Source organism: Lissotriton helveticus, chromosome 2_2 (genome assembly GCF_964261635.1).
Source record: "Lissotriton helveticus chromosome 2_2, aLisHel1.1, whole genome shotgun sequence".
Taxonomy (NCBI): domain Eukaryota; kingdom Metazoa; phylum Chordata; class Amphibia; order Caudata; family Salamandridae; genus Lissotriton; species Lissotriton helveticus.
In genome coordinates, this window is record NC_136060.1 from 418,719,885 (window position 1) to 418,740,600 (window position 20,716).

A 20,716-nucleotide genomic window follows, 5' to 3' on the forward strand; every position below is an offset into this window, starting at 1 on the left:
ATAGAGGAGAAGACGGACGAACGAGAGAGCAAGCAAGAAAAGGCGAGCACGAGACAAGGAATTGATCCCTGGAGATTTTCTTGTTAGTGCGGACACGGAGACCTTTGAAGTCGAACCGTGGAGAGTCAAAGCAACGAAAGGCACAGCTGTCACGGCGCAGAAAAGTGGAGAAGTAATCACCAGGAATATCTCATGGTTCAAACGGATCCCATCTATTTCTGAAACCACTCCAGCGTGCGATGAACCCGATAATGAAGTTGCAGGCCCATCTGACAGTACTGGTGATCCGGTTGAGAGTGGTGAATCCATCAGCGCACCGCCATCTCCAAGGAGGGAAGAAGTTGAACCTCCACCAGCCAGGGGGCGAAGTTTTCACAACCTTCGACCTAACCCCAGGCCCAACCGGAGGTTGGCCGATTTTGCATGTTGACTCACCAAGAATATTCGTAACGAAAGAAAAATAAATACCAAGGTGGGAAGGGATGTGGCGCTCTAGTGTTTCGCGGGTCTCGTGCGAGACCCGGAAACACTATCACACTATGTATCACCTATTGGCCAGGCATGGCCAGAAGGCTATAAATAAACGGGGGGAAGTTGCTCGTGACTTCCGTTCCAACTAAGTAACCCAGGTGTTGTGTCCAGTAATTGAGTGTGCCTTGTACTTACTGGTAGGCCCAGCTGTAGCGGTCCCCACTCCTTTACACATACCTCACATGGTAAAATCAGATGCACGGCCCCCAATTATAGTGGTTAATGTAGAGTGTAAATAAAATGTGGCATCCTTTATCTTGTGCTAAGTTGCCTATAGTAGCCAAGTGTGCCCTCTTCCATGGTAAACATCCCAAAACTGTGCGTTCACAAGTGGTGTAGCTCTCTTTTACGTTCTGTTGCAATCCTGCTGAGGCCCTTCTATCTCTGTCTTGATACCACCATTTGGCATCGATAAACCCCATCAAAATCTCATGTGCAAATCTACTGCCTCTGGAGTAGTATTTCACTGCACACACTGTCACCTGAAATCCAAAACATAATTAATTACATATTTATGCGTTTCTCGATGATTCATGATGCTTTTTTCATGTTGTTCCTGGTTTTTGTTTCCTTTTTCTGCACCTGTTTTCCCCACAGAGTGGTAATTAATCAATTAATCATGGGCAACAGCACATGCGGCATTGTTAGTGCAGTTGAGGAAGGCTGATTCAGAAACTGAACAAGGGAAATGAAGTAAAACTTAGAACAGCAAATTAAAATATGGCACCCGACCAGATGTCCTTCTGGCTCACAATTCCACTGTCCTTCTTAAGATGGTGGTCCTACCCCGGTTGCTATATTATTTAAATTTTTTGCCCTTATACATCGCCTCACGCTTCTTTCGCTCCTTCGAGGGGACAATGAGAGTTCGTCTGGAGTAATTCACGCTGCAGGGTGGCACTGTCAAAACGTTATTTTCCTACAGACCAAGGCGGACTTGCAGTGGCTGGTGGTTTGTGCATTTACACCTGACCAACATTGCCACGCTGTCACCAGCCTGGACTTTCCCAGCGAATCTATGACCCTTTCATCCATGCACCTACGGGAAGCCACCGAAGTCGCTGCGTCTCAGAGTTGCGTACTGTTACCATTGGTTTCTGTATCTCACGCAAACTATGAACCCATACGCCCTAGCACTGCCACTGCTTGGCAGACCCACAGGCTGCACCACCACTATGATGGTGGCACTCTCCACCTGGGTGGAGGCCGGCTTACACACCCTATGGATCTATTCCAGGATGGTGTCCTCATACCCTACGACCTATTGGTGGAAAACGACAGCTTACCCCCCGGCCAATTCTTTCTACATAACTCGCTACTTGCAGCGCTGGGTGACAAATGGGGTGACATGATGCAGGAAACTTCAACGCACCTCACCATATAATACCTACATGTCATGGGGTCAGGCAGACATCTCACGTGCTGGTTTGCGGACTCACTACGCTGGATGTATGACGTTACAACGCATACTTTTACAAAGCATACCTTTACAATGCATTTTTTACAACGGAACATCCATTACAACGCATTCCATTACAACGCATGCCATTGCAACACATTTTTTAAAACTACCATTACAGTGCATTCCATCACAACGCATACTACCTTTACAACGCATACCATTACAATGCATAACATTACATTGCATGTGTGGTAAGTATTGGATAGTGTAGGGGTAAAAATTACTATTCTAACTCCAGGGGGGTGCAACAGTAGGGTAAGTGTTGGATAGTGGAAAGGGTAAAAATTACTATTCTAACTCCAGGGGGGTGCAACAGTAGGGTAAGTGTTGGATAGTGTATGGGTAAAAATTACTATTCTACCTCCAGGGGGTGAAACAGTAGGGTAAGTGTTGGACAGTGTAAGGGTACTATGCATTGTAATGTTATGCGTTGGAATGTTATGCGTTGTAATGACATCCGTTGTAGTGTCATGCGTTGTAATGGTTGCGTTGTAATGGCATGCGATGTAATGGATGTTGCGTTGTAAAAGTTTTGTTGTAATGGTAGTGCGTTGTAAAAGTTGCTTGTAAAGGTTGTTTCCCCACTACGCTCCCACATGGCACTAAAGCTCCCACCTCTGTAGCACCAATGGGAGGTAGATCTAGCCCGTCCGTGCACAAACAAGGAGTGGGCTGCCATATTAGAAACCCGGGTCTGAGTTCCTCGTAATGCTCACTTCTGCCTCATCCAATTTTACATTGTCCATAGGGCCTACCTCACACCTGCCAAGTTAAACCACTACTTTCATTGCACTGGTGCCAATTGTCCTAGATGTCGCCTGCCCTATGCCGACCTCTTCCATATACTGTAGGGTTGTCCACTTCTCTCTGCTTTCTGGCGAGGCATCACCACGTAGTTGTCCACCTGCACAGGGCGCCCGGCATTACATATGTGGGAAGTATTATCCTGGGTCTATTTCCTAGTAGAAAGAGGCACATGGCCAACTCCTGCATCCTTGATTTGGGCATGCTGATGACTAAATACCTTATCACGAGGTGTTGGAAATCACCTGAGTCCCCGCCACTGGCGGCCTGGAGGCAGTCGCTCCTCAAGTAGGGGCCCAGGCCAAGAGCGTTGCATTGCACAGGCAGGATAATTTAGGGCTGAGTAAATACCCTATAGCTTCAAATTGGGACACCATACTGCATGATTTTCAAGACGAGGTACATCCTGATCCAGATCCCAGGAAGCTTCAATGGGGGAGGGCGACGGGTTTCGGGGGCCTGGTGTGCCATTTCACATTGGGCACATGGAGGGGTGACTACCACTCTCTTGCTCACCCACAACAGGATTAAGACTCAATAGGTTGGTCTGTAGGATCATGTGTGTCGCTGACGGTTACAGGTGATTAGGTGGGCGGGAAAACTAGTTGGAGCTAGTTTATTTAGTTTATTTTCTTCTTGATTATTGAAATCATTTATTTCTCTACCAACGCCACGTGCCGTGGATCTTACCGCTGGCCCATCATGAACATCTTGCCTGGACTCCATTGCATTGATGTGCACATACTATATGTTATTTTTGTATTACCATGTGCTTGTTTTCCTGCTAAATAGGACAATACCATGCACTGTAGCATACTAAGGCTGGCTAATGTTCTAAATGCTGTACTCGTGCATAAATGGAAATGTACCTTATTCTGGTGTGACATCTACTTACCCTTGTTTAAAACTTAATAACACAGATTAAAACAAAAAATAAAATTGAAAATAAGGTACCCGATGTACCACAAGCTTACGCTCTATTTCCACTAGTCTTTGGCTGTTGATAAGTTCCTTGAAGTAATGTGGGAGTGTTACCCTAAATAGGTGGGAATTGTAGAGATGCTCGGAAACACAATTTCCTCACATTTCTGCCTTCATCACGTCCATTACTGAGGCGCTGTAAGTGAGTCCCTTCTATTTCAATGTGCTCTCAAAGCCCACACATACGTTTCTGATGCAATCATCCAGCATGCATAATTCAGCAGTGTCTCCAGCATCCTCTTTCAAATGCACGCCATGTCTCTCATGCTGCCATCTGCTCCCTGCTTCTTTGAACGTTTTCCATATCCTGCCACTTAAAGCCCCATCATAGATGAAAACCCCCATTATGTCTCACGTCCAGCAAGTTCCTTGTTGTCTACTCCTGCTTTATAAATGCAAATACATCATTTTTTTTAGCTGATTCTGAAATCTTTCAAAACCAAGCCTTCACAAAAAGAGGTGGTAGTTTTTCGGTTCAAGAGGTCATTTGACTATATTTTGTCCTGAAACCACAATAAAACAGGAAAGGGGTTGCCCTGGCTGTGTACATGGCACTAAAACTGCAGTGTGTGTTAAAACACTAGGGGCCCCATGTATCAACATATTGTGCATTAGTAAACGGTGCAAATTGCTAAATTTGACCGTTTGTGAATGCAAAATGCCTTTCATGATGTATGAACGGCTTTGGCAGTGTATTTTAGGTAATCACAATTTTTTGCAATTACCTAAAATTGTGACCACATATAAGAAATCGCAATTTTCGATTCCCTAATCACATGTACCAAGCATTTCCCAAATGCAAACTGGCCATTTAGGAAATGCTATTGCCATCGACTCCAAATCCATGGTAACCATGTTCAATTTTTGGAAATGCACAAACAATTCATTTTTCAAAAGTGCCATGTAGAGCACACATGCCTCTAGGGCAGGTGTGCACTTTACATGTGCACATTTTTTTTGGGGTGCTTTGGGGGCCTAAGGCCCCAGGGCACCCTTGGTTGCATTTCCTAAATTGCAATTATCACTTGGTAATCACAAATGAGGTAATGCAAAACCATTCACACCTATGGACCTATGTCCAAATGGAGTAGCATTTCCTAATAGCGATTCCCTAATTTCGACTTTGTAGGATTAGCTATTAGGAAATTGCATTTTTCTTACATTCCATTTTGCATTCCCTAAAGAGTGATTACCTAAAATTCGCTATTAAGCTAATGCAAAATGGAACTTTGATACATGTGGCCATAGAGCACATGGTGATAACTGTGACACATAATTTTGCTGAGAGGGATATGGAAATGTGTTTTTCCCAAGCATTACCATCACGGCACCTAAGTATACTTATTCCTTGAATTTGTCATTATGAAAGAGAGACAGGGCACCAGCTGATGGCTGGGGTTAGTTAGGACAACAGTGTGCCTGACAGCAATTTGTCCTAGTGGAAATACTAGATAACCAGGTACAAATGGTTTCTACTTGATCCAGTTGCCGCAGACAGGTTGTTTGCATTGTATTGTATTGTAATTGTAATTGCATTTATATAGCGCTTACTACCCCATACAAGGCATCAAAGCGCTTTTTCGGCGAGTAGCATGCTACTCCGGGACCCACAGAGGATTAGTGTTGAATTAGTATAGTGAAACATACAAGTACATTTTAAGTGGTGGATAGGTTAGTCAGTTATTTGGATTTGGAATGATAGCAAAAGGATAAAGGAGGACAAAGGTTTGTATTTATATAGCGCTTGTTGACACACGCTATTCAGGAAGCCTACAAAGGTTTAGTGGTGAATTAATATGGTGAAATATGAAGTAATTTCAGTGGTGGATATTAGTCAGGTACTTGGAGTGAAAAGGATAGCAGAGGGATAAAAGGGGAAGAAAGATTTGCATTCATATAGCACTTGTTACCCCTGTTGGGTGTTGAATCGCTTTTCTGGCGAGTAGCACGCCACTCCGGAACCCATAAAGGATTACTGTTGAAAATTAGTATAGTAAAAAAATATGAAGTAATTTGAGTAGTGGATATGTTATTCAGTTATTTGGGTAGTATATTAGTATAGTTTAATATGGAATTTGAGAAGTGATTGATCATTTTAGTCTGTTAATTTTGATTGAAAAGAATAGTGGAGGGATAAAAGAGTAAAAGATTTTATTTAAAAAAAAAAATATTTCGGTCTTAGCAATAGGAGGAGGCTTTTGGATGAGAAAAAAGGAGTTTTGGGTATTGCTAAATGAGAAAAAGGGCAGCATTTCTGGCCCTAGTCCCGACCAGTCTCGAACAGGCTCAAACAGGCAACTACCCTTGTCCTCTCTGCCCTTAACAGGCTCAAACAGGCAACTACCGTTGTCCTCTCTGCCCTTAACAAGCTCAAACAGGCAACTACCCTTATACTCTCTGCCCTTAGCCTCGACGCCCGGGTTGAGACACCCTAAGCCTGGCCTTTTATATAGCCCTAGTAATCAGGTGACCCCTTCAGCCAATGGGAACCCTAACCCTAACATTATCCAATCACAACACTAGCCCTAAAATCTTGAACCAATAGGAGACCAGGACCTTATAGCCAATCTTAGTCTTAGTCCAAACACCCAATCAATTAAAAAACCCTGATCTCTACGTCCAATAAAGGCCTTAGCCCTACCAGTAGTCCCAACCCGAGTCCAAGCAGCCAATGGTACAGGTAGCCCTAGTCCCTACTTCCAATAGAAAGCCTAACCCTACTCTTAGTCCCACAGCTAGTCCAACAACTAATCACACCAGAAGCCCTAAATAGCTACTTCCAATTAAAGGTCTAACCCTGGCCCTAGTCCCACCCTACTCCCAACAACCAATAACATAGGAAGCCCTAGTCCCTACTTCCAATAGAAATCCTAACCCTAGCCCTAGTCCCAACCCTACAATGATTGAATCTCAGACCCAGAAACCAATCAGAACCCTCAAATACCCAACCTATGAGGACATCAACCCTAACCCAATAGAAACACCAGATACAACCACCAATCAGTGTACACATGTGCCAACCACTAGCAGACCATATAAGGTTCCAGCGACCTCAGACAAGGTTTGCTGGCCAGGGAGTTTGAAGCTGCTTCTCCTGTTCAGAATCTCCTAGGAGACATACAGGCTCAATCCACACTTTGAACTTCTGCAGGTAAAGGCTTCACTAACTCGAAATCTAACAATACTGTTTGAATAAAACTTTACTCCCCCTGCTGGCCAAAAAATGAAGTGCACAGGCCCCAGTAAATACAGTTTAAACAGCTCACAGAAGCACCCTCTGATGTAGAATATCCCTGTTGCTGGGTGGGGGGCCAGGCCTCACTGGCTTGTGAACACAAAATGTATTTACACCCACCGGAGGACACCAACAACAGTTGACCGGTATCCTCACGATCTTGTTCCACAGTGACCCAGAGTGTTCCAGTGATGCACCTAACATTCTCACAGAAGCATCACTGTTAAAGGGCAAGATATAACACATCTTTCCTTCACATATAATAATAAGGAAAAATATGGAGAGAAAGGAATAATAAGAAAAGAAGAAGAAAGTGAAACATCACAGCAAAGGGGTTAAGGAAGATAAGACAAAAAGAAGAAACAACACTATGAAAAAATAATCATGAAGATATGATGTTGATAATAATTACTCAAGAATATAATCATTAAGATACAATGGTGATTTCCTCTTCCTTTTTTCCTCACACAATTGTTCGGATTGAACTTTAACATGTACCGTATCATGTACTGTCACCTCCCTGTAGGAGTCCACTACTCCTTTACATTTGGAAAGACGAGACATGCTCCAAACATCTCCACCATTTAACATTACTACATTCTTCATGACCTTAATGATACGTTTGGGACCTACAAATTTCGTTTCTACTTTTGGAGACCATACTGCTTTATTTACAAACACCATATCACCCACTTTCCAATCACTTTCTTTCGCCCCTCTTTTGTTATCAGACCTCTGCTTGTACATCGTCTGATATCTCTTTACTCTCAAATTGGACTTGCCATCCTGTATTTTCTTCTTCCCACATAGCCACAACGTGGTGAGCTTAGACCCAGCTATTCTACCTCTGAGTTTCTTATAGGGTGTCTCACCTGTGATCCTATTGGGCGCATTCCTGTGTACCCAAAGTTTTTCACACAAGATGCTTTTCAAGGACATGTTCGTTTCAAGAGCACTCTGAGTACCAGCTCTTACAAGCCTATTCATGCTCTCATCAAATCCGTTGGCTTGTGGTGTCTAGAGGGCTGTGCGATGATGAGAAATGGAGAGATAGTTAAAGAACTCTTAAATCTCTAAAGAGGTAATTTGCACTCCGTTGTCAGTAACCATAACATAAGGTATACCTTCACAAACAAATCCATCTCTGAGAAATTCAATTATGTTCTTAGTGATCACAGAACCCATGCAGCAAGCAGACACCCACTTGGAAGTGTAGTCAACCAGGACAAAAAATCTCTCGTTGGGCACTAATATATCAAAAGGTCCCACAATGTCCATAGCTAACTTATCCACGCTTGTTCAGGTAACTCCACATGGGAGAGCGGAGCTGCTCTAACATTTTTAGATTTGTCATTATTTGCACAAAGAATGCAATCTCTAACTGCTTCCTCTACCTGTCGGTCCACTTCAAGCCAACAATAATATTCTCTTACCCTGCACTTAGTTAAACTTTGACCAAGATGCCCCTCATGGCCATCTTGGCCATCTGATAAATTTCTCATGTAGGCATGTAGTAGGACCTAATCTCTCACCCTTATAGAGATTCTCAGCTACCATGCATAATTCTTCATGCACATTCCAAAACCCTTTTGCACACTGTGGAACAGTTGAGAATAAAGGCCAACCTTTAACCACAAAATCCGTTACACATTTTCTAGAGTCATCATTGGCAACACCAGTCTCCCATTCTGATTTGTTGAGAGCTGGTTCCTTGACCCATGACACAGAATACTCAATGCAATCAGGACCTAACCTATCCACTGGCATTTTGGACAAAAAATCAGCAGGAACATTTCTCAAACCAGGTAAGTATTCTACAATAAAATTGTACTCCCACAATCCCTCAATCCATCTCTTTATTCTAGGTGTGGTGTTTTCAACATTCCTGCATGCAAACATGTGGACAAGGGGTTTGTGGTCAGCCCTCATAAGAACAGGCAGACCCCAAAGGTAGAATCTGATATTATTGATGCCCCACATGCGTGCTAGCGCTTCGTGCTCTATGACTGAGTAATGTTCCTCTGCTCCTCTGAGTGAGCGCGATGCAAAACCAATCACTCTCTCATTGCCATCAATTATTTGAGAAAGTACAGCACCTAGGACACACATCCTTGCATCCGTAGTTAAAATTGTTTTTTGTCACATCAAAGTGTCCTAAGGTTGGCATACAAGAAATTCCCTCCTTAACTTTGTTAAAGGCAGCAATACAATCCTCAGACAAAACAAAATCTGCACCTTTTTTGAGTAACAATCTCAACGGGTGTACAACGATTGCAAAATTCTGAATACATTTTGAGTAGTATTCTGATAGACCAAGAAACGATTTGACTTGATCTTTGTCGACCGGTGTTGGCGCTTGTGAAATCGCTTCTGCCAAATCAATTTTTGGGCTGATACCCTCTCTGGAAATTGAATATCCCAGATAGGATACAGAACTAACTCTGAATTTGCATTTTTCTCTTTTTAAGGTTAAACTCCGCTCTTGTAGTCTTGACAAAACTTTATTTAGCAGTACATCATGACCAACTTTGTCCTTCCAGAAAACAAGCATGTCATCTTGGAAGAACAGGACTGAGTCTATCCCTGCTAAAACCTCCTTCATCAACCTCTGTAAGCAAGCAACAGCGGACGCTAACCCAAATGGCATTGTGATAAACCTGAAAGCTCCCAGAGGTCAAGGCCCTTGATTCTTCATGTAACAAGACTTGCTAGGGTGTGGTCAGGGAAGAGCGAGATTTTAGCATTATCCACCAGTATTGGGCCATTGTCCCTTGCCACCTGTAATAAATGGTCACGGTCTCTATAGTTCAGAATCCTAGCCAATATTGGACAGGGATTTGCACCAGGTGCAGGCCGTCGTGCGGGGACTCGATGAGCACGTTCGACAGTAAAATGCGCTGATAAACCCATAGGGGCCACTCTAGTCTGCAACCAGTTTTCTATGAAGGTCGTTGGGTTAGGGCCTTCTGATCCCTCAGGGAACCCAACTATTCTGATGTTGTTTCGTCGGGCCCGACCTTCCACCTCGTCCGCACTGGCCTGTAAGGATTCGATTTGCTGGCGCAATTGACTTAGTTGTTCACCATGGGTGTTCACTTATGGCACTATTTTTTCCAATGTTTGTTCTGTAGATTTAACCTTATCAGCTAATTTTCTGTGGTCATCCTTGAGTAAATTAAGGTCCACGGAGATCATGCCCAGCTGTTTTTCTATAGCAGTTCTCCAGTCTCTTATCTCCTTCAGTATCATATCTAATTTATCCACTGAGGGGTCAGAGACCACTCCGTTCTGCACCTGCTGGGAACGTCCAGGTGAGTGTTCCGAGGTCGACGAGAGAGATACCGCCCTCCCGGATCTGGAGGTCGTCCTCGGTTTTCCTCTGTCCATGATTACTTCTGAATTGGGTGACTGGGTGGTGTTCGTTTCTACTCAGCAATAGCTCCACAGATCACCCCTGAGCAGACCCCGACTATGCCTGACGATGTTGGTGGCCGCACACAGCAGAACGGCCAGCCCCACACAGCCACCCAGTCCGTCGAAGACCTCTGTGGATTAATGAGGCCAATGACTGGCAAGATCTCGTCTAGTCTACCCGGCCCCCAGGGAAACACTGCCAGTTCGAGGTGCTGGGGGGGAGAAACACGCCAGTCACAAAACCCCTTCACCGACACCCAAACAGTAATTAAGCCACACCCACTTGTATGCCCAAAGAATGCTCTCTGCAGCCAATCATCACAGGTAGGCGGTGATAACCGAGCAAATGCTACAATGTAGCCAGGATAGCAGGCCCGGTTAGGATCTCTTCCTGCGTCATGGGCCCTCTATATTTGCAGCAGCATGCATGGTGGGGCCCCCCCCGGGTGAAGGGGAGCAAAGAAGTCGGATTCACAAGCAGTCTAAAGTATGCTTCCAGTATTCAGTCTGGTCTCCGCAGTCACCCAGCTGCAAACCCGGGGACCTCCAGCAGATCACGCCGGCATCAGCACACTCGGGGTGCTCCTTTCTGTGCCCTCACCGGCCACCTCTCCAGTGAATCACTGCAGCGAGAGCACCCCGATGGACACCCCGCACCAGATCCAGGGGGAGGTGGAAAGGAGGGGGCAGTCACCGCTTGCCGAAAGTTCGTGAATCCGGATCATCTACATGCAGCATTTGAATACGGTCCGTGGATCCCAACGCCCAGGGAGAACGGCAGCCTCACTGCGACGCTGCAAGGCCACCCCCCCGCTCCAGGCTAATCAGCTCATGCCAGCTTCTGGGAGACTCCACACACCTCTCCGATCCCTGCGGCTCGCACCCTCTGTATGTCAAGGCCCAGAGATCGACACAGGCAGACTTTGTAATTGCAGACCTGGAGCAGGGGCCTCGCGTGTGCGTGCAGGCTGCCCTCGAGTGCCTCCTCGGTGGCCGGGGTCAGGGGCAGCCCGCTGCTGTGAAGGCCACTCCCTCGCCCCAGATTCGCACCGCCAACGGAGCCCCCTGCAGTTAAGATCAGCTCCACAATTGGTCCCCGACACAGTCCCAGTAGTGTCCGCCATGTCCAGTGACTCTTCCAGCATTCCTACCACGAGGGAATACAGAGAAATGCACGGATTTGAGTACTCCTGGCCCGAAGCTCATCGCTTATGCAACCTCCATCTTGGGCTGCAAGCCACGCCCCTGCCAAGTGGAAACTCTTTAACCCCAGGTCACGTCTTTGCAAAAGCAGACTGAAAATCTTGAAAAACAGGAGCAGGCGAAATACCTTAGCTTTATGGTTTACCAGAAGGATTGGAAGGTTCTGATCCTATCAATTTTTTCAAATCATTTCTGTCATGTCTTGAATCTACCAGAGGGCGCTACCCTAAACATTCAGCGCGCTCATAGATTGGGCCCTCCACACGCATCGTCTTCCAGCACGAGAAAGCCAAGAGGAGTCATTCTGTATTTTCTTGAATACACTGATCTACTTATGGTATTAAAGAAAACCCAAAGGGGATGATGGACGGAGTGTTGAACATTGCAAGCACTCACCCCCAGTCAACTGATCTGGGTATAATCCATCATCTTTGTTTAGCTCACTCCGCCACCCCAGTTCAGACACGGCCATATGCAAATCAGTCTGACCCTGTGCCTCATGGGAACAGTCCAGCCCGAAAAGCCAAGCCATGTCTTCCCCTATAGTTTTGCTTTGTTCACCCTAAGTTGGCAGGGTATGCCCAGACGTAGGTCCCTTGCTCACTTTGCCACTGGATTCAAGCTAGCCTGGCTGATGACGGATAATTAGCCAGAAACCGGTCCCAGGATGCTTGTTTCTGGTCCAGGGAAGACATGGCTTGGCAGTTCGGGCTGGACTGTTCCCATGAGGCACAGGATCAGACTGATTTGCATATGGCCACGTCTGAACTGGGGTGGAGCAGAAAACTAAAGAATGATGATGGATTAAACCCAGATCAGTTGACTGGGGGTGAGTGCTTGCAATGTTCAACACTCCGTCCATCATCCCCTTTGGTTTTGCTCTACTTAAAGTATTGGCAGCAGTTAGATCTGCAAAAGGAATTTCATCATTGGGAAACCATCTCTTTTTTTCACAAGACTATGTGAAATCTACAGCAGACAGATGCAGAGAGTTTCTCGCTATGAGACCGGCTCTTCATTCTATCGGAGCACGTTTTGGTCTATTTCACCCTTGTGTGTTCAAAGTAAATTTTAAAAACAATACTACCACATATGAGGATCCAGCAAGACTAAAAAGTTTCCTTAATTCATGTAGTCTAGAAACTATGGACACTTCAAGTTCACATTCTCAATAATGTGTATTGCCCCTTTCAGTCTTCAGGTTCTCCATTGTCTGTGATGACATTTAGCTGTGCAGTTTTCTGCTTTCAGCGCCGGGACGCCCCCTTTGCTGGGGTAGCCGTGCGCTTTATAAGCCACTATAACATAACATAACCTAACATAACATAACATATTAGAATATGTTCTATTTAGCAAATATGCTTAGATAGCTCTAACCATTTTTTCTCTTTACAGGTTCCATCTCCGTATTGCCCGATATTTTTGTCTTGCATGTCGTCTGTCCTGAAGTCTTCCCTGCCTCACTTCATGGAGTCTGGATGGGCCATCGTTCCATGTGGCCTCCTCCCCCTTACCCTCCCCCCTACCCTTAATATGTTTTGGACGTTATGTAGGTACAGTCTCTATTATTCTAGTATTTTTAATAGTAAGTTTTCTTTTTTCTGTGCCTATCTGTTTTTTTGTCCTTAAACTAGTTATTTATAATTGTTCTTCTTTTTAACAATGTTGCTCTTCTCTTCCTCTTTGTATCTATTGGTTTTTATTGATATCACTTTCGTACTTATCGCATGGTTTATATTTTAATTTTTGTTTCCTCTTATGATACTCTTAAGTTTGTTGTCCTTTTCATATTGCCTTCTTCTCTTTTCTTGCCATCTCTCCTTTGTTCTTTCTCTTTTCTTTCTGTTCTTTCCTCTTTTTTGCTTTATTTGGTTTTATGTCTCACATTTATGCTTGAACTATTTTATCTTAAGATTTGCATATAATCCGATCACAAATACACATGACTTGGTTGATGTTACAATTGTTCTGTTTTTGGTTGGTTTGCCTAAATCATTATCCATCTGTTGTATCTTGACTCTGATGTTATTCTAGCCCTGCCAATGGAATCTTGGTGTAATGACATAACATGAAATGTTGGGAGTGAAATACTCACAGTTGGCTGGGCTGAGCAGCGTGCTGGCTGCTCCTGGTGGGGTCTTGATATGATCTTCTTGTGATTTGTTGTACCATCTTGAATAAAGCTACATGAAACTCATCTTACGTACCTGACTCAATCACTACAAGTTGATGACGATCCTAAAGCGAACCTGGCTCTGTCACCTCTTCAAATCTCAAGCAACATCAAGGTACAGATCAACTCAAATTAACCTAAGGCAACTGGCATCCTGACCCCACCAGTGATCTCTACATCGGTCGCCTACAGCAGCCTGCCGGTTGTTCCTGTGAGTCTGGGGAAGTGCTACTTCACGAGCTGCCCTTTCAGTTTTGGGCGTCTACTTAATCTCCACTACGGCCCCTCGCGGTGGGATGCCTGGCTTTCACCTTGTGGATACCCTGCCGGGGTATCTCACAGGGGAATACCAGGACGGGTTCCCTAAGCAAGCGCCTTGATACCTTCGGGTGATACGTGCGCTATATAAGTCGCAATACAATACAATACAATACAATACTCTCCATCTTCTCTGCGCATTTCTGCAGTGCCTTCTGTGAGGTTAAGCCTGCCATTCAACAACGTCTGCATCCTATGCTGTGCCTTCAGTGAGGGTAAACCTGTATTACTGTCTTCAGTGCCACACATCATCGTCTACACTGTCTGGTGAAGAAGTGTTCTGTTTCATGTGTGCTCTAGCCAATCTTTGAAGGAGACTATTTCTATGGCAGTCCCACTTAAAGTGTCCTGCACTGTTCTACAATTCTATGCTTTCTTTAGCTGCTGCACCTTCAAGTTGGGACTGTGTCTCCCTTAAGTGGAATTTACTTGCGTACCCCTGAATATATTGTACAGTCTGTCGTGTTCAAGTGTGTTGGAGAGGAACCAAGAGTGTTGGAGAGGCAGTTACTGCCAGACCGTTATTCAGTCATCTACAGAAACTGTCATCTTTCATAAGTGTGATCAGTTTATGAATGACAAGCTTTACATGAGCAGCAATATTTAATTTAACTGGACCGGCACCATTTATTTAATTCAAAATTCAATCGGCGTGGGACATTGATATTGACATATGCGCAGTTCAACAGGGAGAGCGAGCGAGTACAAAGTGTTCTGTATTTTTGGGCTGGTACTTCTTTAAATGATTGTTTAAATGATTCATTATCATGTCGAACAGAGCCTTCACAACTAGGGTGAGTTTTTATTTTTTGTCATTTGGCTGTGTTGGCGGTTTACAGTTACTGCAGCATTTAACCTGGCATCTCGAGCCTCCACATTCAAATCAGCGCCTCGAGCCCAGAACAACCATCAGTGTGCACACCCTACCTGTCTTTCGAGTGTCGGTGCCACGTAAGTTCTTGGCCCATTGTTCCCGCTGTTCGTAAGCTGCCTCTTGGTGTTATCCTGCTCAGTGAAATTGAAGCGCACGCACATGCCTTGAGCCATCGGGCACAGGCGTGACAGCGTGCCGCCATTTTACGTTTGGAGCCTCCTGATATTATATGCAGCTTTCAGCTTAGTACACTTTGCACCAACCACGTTTTGTACATTGCGGGACAATAACGTTTATTCGAATGTCGTTGTCATGCCGCATTGAGACTTTACTGGTGTTTTCCTCCATTTCTCCCCATCAAGCTCTGCCCTTGTACGGTGCCTTTGAGGTGGCGTTCTCCATCAGTCAAGAGCCATGGCATGGGGCATTTTGTTTGAGTGGTTGGAGATTCTATTGCTTTGCTGCATCTACAGTTTTCCTTCTTGGTGAACTGTCAGTTTCCCTCTTCACCACGTGATTGAATTGCACATTGAAGGTACATTTTAGTGCAGTACATTTTTCTTTGCACCATTCAAGCTATGATTCATGTGGTATCTAGCCATGCCTATCTCAAGCTGGATCTGTCTGGTTTTTGCGGCTACTTCATTTGAATCTCGATCTTAACTTTCTCACATTTTTTAAGTGTCTGTGAGTAAAGCACAATGTATATTTCAAAACGGAAAACACTTTTTGTTGTATTTTTTGTCCAACAGTGCTTGTAACTTTACATGGAAGTCAATGAACCTTTCAATTTTCTAGTTTTGAAATGTTTGTAATGCTCAATGTTTCTGTTAAGAGTGTAAAGCGATACAAAAGGGGATGATGGACGGAGCGTTTGAACAAATCAAACACTCACCCCCAGTCAACTGATCTGGGTTTAATCCATCACCATTCTTTAGTTCACTCAGCCACCCCAGTTCAGACATGGCTATATGCAAATCAGTCTGACCCTGTGCCTCATGGGAACAGTCCAGCCCGAACTGCCAAGCCATGTCTTCCCTGGACCGGAAACAAGCATCCTGGGACCGGTTTCGGATTCATAATCCTCATCAGCCAGGCTATCTTGAATCCAGTGGCCAAGTGAACAAGGGACTCACGTCTGAGCGTACCCTGCCACACTTAGGGCGAACAAAGCGATACAAAAGGGGATGATGGACGGAGCGTTTGAACAAATCAAACACTCACCCCCAGTCAACTGATCTGGGTTTAATCCATCACCATTCTTTAGTTCACTCAGCCACCCCAGTTCAGACATGGCTATATGCAAATCAGTCTGACCCTGTGCCTCATGGGAACAGTCCAGCCCGAACTGCCAAGCCATGTCTTCCCTGGACCGGAAACAAGCATCCTGGGACCGGTTTCGGATTCATAATCCTCATCAGCCAGGCTATCTTGAATCCAGTGGCCAAGTGAACAAGGGACTCACGTCTGAGCATACCCTGCCACACTTAGGGCAAACAAAGCGATACAAAAGGGGATGATGGACGGAGCGTTTGAACAAATCAAACACTTGCCCCCAGTCAACTGATCTGGGTTTAATCCATCACCATCCTTTAGTTCACTCAGCCACCCCAGTTCAGACATGGCTATATGCAAATCAGTCTGACCCTGTGCCTCATGGGAACAGTCCAGCCCGAACTGCCAAGCCATGTCTTCCCTGGACCGGAAACAAGCATCCTGGGACTGGTTTCGGATTCATAATCCTCATCAGCCAGGCTATCTTGAATCCAGTGGCCAAGTGAACAAGGGACTCACGTCTGAGCATACCCTGCCACCTTTGTTTTGTTTTATTTTGCTTTGTTCTGTTAAGAGTGTTCCAGTGCTGCCTATGTGCAAGTAGTCACATTCAGTCATGCATTACTTTTAGTATAATAGTTACTACACTTTACTATGTTTAACCTCCCTTAAATTTGGAGGCAGGTCTCAATATTCAAGTCACTATCTCTTACACGAGGGCTCGCCCTACACGTTTTTGTTTTTTTGTTTTCCAATTGGTTTATGGGCCCTAGGTATACACCATGTAGGTACATGCTATCATGGTACACGCCGTCAAGAGTCCATGCTTGCTTTAAGTTTTCCTACACGAGAATCGTAGAGGGTTTCAGTCCCATCTGCTCTTTGTACACTCGCACAAGTCTAACTTGTGCTCCACTTTATTCTGTATTCCTCCTGGGACCTATATAAGGGTTTTAGTCCTTTTCGCATTATCATATGGGTCCCTATCCATATCTGTTTGTTTACATCACTCAACCTCAAGCCACTTTATTCTGTCTTCCTCCTGGGACCTATGTAAGTGTTTTAGTCCTTTTCGCATTATCATATGGGTCCCTATCCATATCTCTTTGTCTACATCACTCAACCTCAACAATGTCAATTTTACAAGGACTATTGTTGCTACGGGTTTTAGTCCCTTCTCTTACTACTTTAATCCCTTATCTCTGTAAGAGTTTGCTTTTGGGTCATAGTCCTCCCAAATTTCACTTTTAGGTATGTTATCATATTGAATATTGAATATTATATTTACACTGTTGTCTTTACATTAGATTTTTCATTTTGTATTGATGATGGTGTTTGACTTGGGTGAGGAATTTTCCTTTACTTTTCCTTATCTTCCTTGTTTTCTTTCTTTTTTCTGTTCCTTTTGTGATCTTTTCTCCTGGTGCCTCGTGTGGATTCTTAGCTTTCCTCTGCTTTTCTCCCGTGTTTTCTTTCTCTGTGTTTTCCACCTCATGTAGTCCCGAGTTTTGTTGGTTCATTTCTCTTCTGCCTCCTTACGTTCCTGTTCTGGCCAGTGGGTATGTTTTGGGGCATTTATTTGTGGTTCTTTTTCTCTTATGATGTTATTTTGTTCTTTTTCTTTTGTGTACAGAAGGGAGGAAGGTTCTTATATCTTGGTTTGCCTCTTTTCCTTGCTTCTCTTATCCTTTCTTGTTGCTCTCTTCTTTAATGTTCTTATTTCCTCCAATTTTTCTTGTTTCTTCATTGTTTTTTGATATATAGAAGAAAGGGTGATATGTTGTATCTTTACTCGGATGTTATTCTAGCCCTGGCAATGGAATCTTGGTGTAATGACATAACATAGAATATTGGGAGTGAAACACTCACAGTTGGCTGGGCTGAGCAGCTTGCTGGCTGCTCCTGGTGGGGTCTTGATATGTTCTTCTTGTGATCTATTGTACCATCTTGAATAAAGCTACATGAAACTCATCTTGTGTACCTGGCTCAATCACTGCACCGTCCTAAGCATATATGTCGCTATTTCCATGTCTCTGAAAATTGTCTCATGGAATGTCAGAGGTTTGAATCCTCCCATTAAACAACACCGTGTTTTTAACCCATTCATCTAAATTGGAGGCTGAAATAGCTCTTATACAAGAGTCTCATTTAACGGCAGCTGAGTCTTCAAAACTAAAAAGAAATTGGGTAGGAGAGTTTTTCTTATCACCAGGGGATGGTAAACGAAATGGTGTGGTGTGACACTTTGTCAGAAATCAATTTCTGTTAAATTACTTTCTCAATTATCTGATGGTGATGGAAAATGGTTATATACTAAATTGCAAATTGAAAGTGCTCCGGTTTCTCTTCTCAATGTATATGCTCCCACTAACGGGGACCCTTCTTTTTGGTCCTCTCTATCTCAACAAATTTCGTCTAGCATTGATGATAATTTTATCCTCGCTGGAGATTGCAGTCAAATTGTTGACCCTTTCATAGATCATAATTCATAAGTCTCCTTTAAATCACATAAACCCCATAAAATATTTCTTGATATCATACAAAAATATAAGCTTATTGATGCCTGGAGAATGTGTAACCCTTTTACGAGGGAATATACTTTTATTCTCCGACTCACCAATCACAATCTCGAATAGACCACTTTTTCATATCACATAACGTAGCTCAATCTTTGAGCAAAGTGGATATCTGTTCCATTTTAATATCTGATCATGCCCCCATCTCTATCAAATTGGATATACTGTCAAATTCTAATACACCCAGGAGATGGCGTTTTAATAACTCTCTCCTTCTAGATGTCCTTTAATTCCTCTTTTACCTCCTTTTTTAATGAATATAAATCAGAATGATACTTTACCATTTTCTGTTATGACACATTTAAAGCAGAAGCCAGAGATTTTATTATTGGTTTTGTATCTAAAAGCGTAGAATTTCACGTGAAACCACTAAAGATCTCTTGGCAAAAATAAAGAAACTATAGCACTCATATAATTCTTCTAACTCCAAGGATTGTTTATCTCAGCTTATTGAGGCTAAGCTCCAATTCAATAAGGACTCAACTGATAATGCCTCCCTCTATTCGTTATAGTTAAGTGCAAACTTTTATGGTGGCCAAAACAGTGCTGGTAAGCGTTTGGCAAATTATTTAAAGATTAAAAATAGCAAGCTTGACATCGAATCAATTCTGGATAAACAGGACACTCTAAGGTTTAAAGACTCAGAAATATTAGATTGATTTCCCCTTTTATTTTTTACAAAGAGTTATACAAGCCACAATCCATACCCTCAGATCTTGATATTTCTCCGTTCCTTTCAGGTATTCAATGCTCTTATGATTCCAAATAAATTATACTCTTTTAGAATCTGACATCTCACAACAAGAACTCCTCAGTGCATTACATACACTCAAGAAGGACAAGGCTCCAGACGGGTTAACAGTAGAATTATTCACACATCTCGCACCATTGCTTCTCCCCAAATTACACCCACTTTTTAATTCTTTTCTGCAGTCGGGCAAATCCTCTGGCTCTTTTTTAGAAGCACTAATACATTGCAAAATCTATGGGGCAGATCTACAAGAAAGTGCCGCAGCGCGGCACCGCATTCCCTTTGGCTGCGCCACGCTGCAGCACTTTCAGAGCACAGGAATTAGACATATGCATGCTGTAGAATACAGCACGCATTGAAAGAGGAAAAAACAAGGAGAAATTAAAACATTTCTCCTAGTTTCGCTTGGCTACGCCACCCCTATGGTGGCGCAGCAAACTGACGCATTTCCAGGTTTATGATTTCTCGTAAATCTGGAAATGCACCAGTGGACATGGGTGTTGCGTGGGAACACCCACAGCAACACCCATGTCCCGCCCCTAACACGCAAAGTGCTGCGTGAACAGGGGCGATATTTACAAGCACAGGTTAAGCCACGCAGGGTGACTTTACCTGTGCTTGTAAAAATCCCTTAGTAGGCTGCGCCACCGGTGTGTCACGCAACGTGACGCACTGGCGGCACATGGGGCTTGTAAATCTGCCTTTATAGACCTATTTCTTCTGTCAATATTGACTTCAAAAGTTTCTTTAAAACCTTTGCAATACGTCTAGAATCTTATCTCCCTCAATTATTAGGCGCAGAGCAGTCTGGTTTTATAAAGGAACGCCTCATTGCAGACAATACTCGCCTATTTTTTGACATTTTATCTAATTCTTCTGTGTACCTCATTCATTAGCAGCTGTGGCCCTAGACGCGGAGAAGGCATTCCACCGTGTCAATTGGTCATATCTCTTTCAAATGCTTAAATGGTTGGTGTTGGTCCAAAGATTATATATTTGATTTCGCTCTTATTCTTTAATCCTCGTGCTGCGGTCGGTAACACATCTTCTTGTTTTGACTTGGGAATAGGTGTGTAACAAGGCTGCCCACTGTCTCCATTCCTTTTTAACTTAGCCTTG